The sequence below is a fragment of the Echinops telfairi genome, unplaced genomic scaffold (genome assembly GCF_000313985.2).
Source record: "Echinops telfairi isolate 266 unplaced genomic scaffold, ASM31398v2 ScPeMD7_70;HRSCAF=299, whole genome shotgun sequence".
Lineage (NCBI taxonomy): Eukaryota > Metazoa > Chordata > Mammalia > Afrosoricida > Tenrecidae > Echinops > Echinops telfairi.
In genome coordinates, this window is record NW_022103968.1 from 28,041,179 (window position 1) to 28,044,395 (window position 3,217).

Consider the following 3,217-nt stretch of genomic DNA (forward strand, 5'->3'; position numbering starts at 1 on the left):
CAAGGCAGTGCTAATTCCCAGATGGGTGGAATGGCAACAAATAAATGCATCCACGTGTCTTCCTCCCTTCCCATCTCCACGGGAAAGTACCCCACCTCACCTCAACAGAGCTTTCCTGAACTTCTGGCCATCGACATCCCCTGAGCTTCTAGAATACACAACTGCAGAAGTTAGCATCAGAATGATAAATGGCCCCGAGACTATCTGATGGTACCACACGGAGGAAAGGAAGGCGCCCTGGGTGAGGTAGGGTGTTGAATGTAGATCTCGGAAGCAACTCCTTGTACCCCTCTATCCCAGTTTGGAGAAGGCTCCGTACATGCATCCTTTTTGCCTTGCCTGCTTGTGGGGGGGCCGGGAATTCCCCCAGGGGGGAGCTACCTCTCCCACGAGGCAGCTGAAATTGAGCCTGGACACTTGAGATGCACAGTCGATGAGATCAGACAGAATGACTGGGCTCAGCCAACCAGGGAGGCTGTAAGAAGGAGAAGGGGTGAACTGGGTGGGGCAGAGAAGGGCAGGGGGACCTTGGGGTGTCCTGAGGGCAGGAGAAGGGGCAGCCAAGCGCATGCCAGTGTATGCTCTTGGCAGCATGGCCCGTGTGTTCTCCCAGACATCCTTCTCAAGCCTCAAGAGTTATTGTCAGGTGCCCTCCAGTGGGCTCCGGTTCAGAGCGACTATGCATCGCAGAACCAAACACGGCTCGGCCCTGCCCCATCCTCACCATTGTTGTTGTTAGAGCCCTTTGTTACAGCCACGGTGCCAGTCCATCTCGTCGAGCACCTTCCTCTTTTTCTCTGTCCTTCTACTTAACTGAGTACGATGTCCTTTTTCAGGGACTGGTCTCTCCCGATAACTCGCCTAAGTATGTGAGAGGAAGTCTTGCCAGGCTCACTTCTAAGGAGCATTATGGCTGTCCTTCTTCTAAGACAGATTTGTTGGTTCTTCTGACAGCCCATGGTCCTTTGAATATTTTTCACCAGCACTGTAATTCCAGTGCATCCATTCTTCTCGAGTCTTCCTCATTCACTGTGCAACTCTCACTCACTACATAGGAGGCGATTGAAAAGACCATGGCTGGGGCTGGGCACACCTTAGTCCTCCAAGGGACGTCTCTGCTCTCTGACACTTTCAACGGGTCTGTGCAGCAGAGGGGCCCAGTGCAATACACCCTGGGATTCCTTGACTACTGCTTCCACGAGCACAGATTGTGGATCCAAACAAGATGAAGAGTCTTCTAGCCTTCTCCATCTTCCTCAAGGCTGGACCTAGCTCTATTATCCCCTTTCTCTTCGGAGAACATCTGCAACCTCTAACCCCCACTTCCTTCCGACCCCTCACCTCATGCCTCCACCCATCCTGCCAGGTCTCCTTCCCGGACCCTCATGGCCATTTCTGCAGTCACTCTTCACCGTACCCCACCTTCATCCTCTACCTCAGTCATCAGGCGTGTCCACATAGCCCTTGGGCCAGTGTCAGATTACCAAACAAGCAGAGTAACTAGCCTTGGTTGTGCCTGCTTGCTAATCTGTAGTGACCAATTTCACATTAAAAAAAAAAGTCTCACATATCATACAATCAAATCATTCCATCACATTAAAAGATTTGTACAATCATCACCACCACCAATTTCAGAACATTTTCTTCTCATACTCATTGGTTTTAGTTCCTCATTTCCCCCCATTCTCCCCTTCCATACCCCTATCCAATTACTGTCTATATAGATCTCCTTATCCTGAATTTCATATACAGAATATCATATAAAACCCAGAGAGGAAGCAAGCAAACAATACCCCCCACAACAATAACTAGATAAAACATAGAAAAACTTCGATCAAAAAGAAAGCAGAAATATTAAAAACTGAAATAACTTAAAAATGGGTCAAATGGGAGATCAAATGATAAGGCATTACATTTTACACTGACAACATCTGTCATAATTCACTTTACAATGGTCTCTTTCATATAGCAAGGCTATTTACATCCCTCAGACTCTGGTCAGAGGGGAGTCACTGGAGACTGTAATCCATGCAGAGACTCTGTAATTGGGTGTGGGGGGTTCCACCGTCATCCATAGCTTTCTGCAACCAAGGGTTCGCAATTGAAGGTCTGATACCATTCCCTCATTTGGATTGGTTTTTATTATTTGAATCCTTGGATCACCCTGGCTGGTGCACTTCTCCCATATGGACTCAGTGAAGGCAACACTTTCACATTGTTACGACATAGCGAAGACTGTGGTGTGGCTGGCATGGGGGTCTCCTAGCCCCACAGACCCTTCCTACAGAATCAGAGGCTCTTTTCAAATGTACAGTTCCTGACAAAGACAGAGTAGCAAGTAAACAAGGCCAACAAGAGCTTATTTGTGCAATGTGGTGAAACCCACATAAAATTATTCACTCTAGGTTAGTAAGTAAGCATGAGTAGACCCATGCTTACTCTGCTATTGGGTAATCTCCTGGCTTAGCTGGAAAAAAAACTTTCCTTGAGCTCACCGACATTATCTCCCAGCCCCTCTCATCCTCCCCTTCCTTCCAGACCTTTCACAAGAATTGCCTAACTCTTGTCACTTCCACCTTCCCTGCCTCCGCCACTCCTCCCCACCTCCAGTGCCCTCCTTCCATCTGGCTTGGAGGTCACCAGGTCTCCTCTCATCCCCATATCCAGTGGCCTTTCCCTCAGTCAGATGGCCAAGAAGGTGAAGCTTTGATGCATTCACTAGGCATTTGGGCATAGCTATAGCAAGGATCTGGTTGTGTCTACTTTTTAGATCTAAATTTTAGTTGTCAACAAGATCAAAATTGTATTTGAAAAAACACAGAAATTTCCATCTGATCCTGATTCCCATTCACACTATTTCCTACTCAGGAATCACTATTCAAAACAAAACAAAATAAAACAAAAAACAGATTGTTCGGTGCCTTTCCAATGGTTATGCGTGCACAAAAATTATGGGTAAACATTCTTATTTTTCCTTTTTTTTTTGGCACACTATGTCCACTGTCCTGCACGTTTGTGTTTTCCTTTAAAATATAACCTTTCACAGGTCTATCTAGATAAGATAGGCTGCATAAATAATCTGGAGGACAAAACAATGGGACCAATGGTTCTGGGGGGACATGGGAGAGGGGGGAGGTGGGGGAAAGGAGGAGGGATGGCCAACCTAGGAACAAGGGAACAACAAATGGTTCAAAACCAATGGTAGGGAGGGGATTGG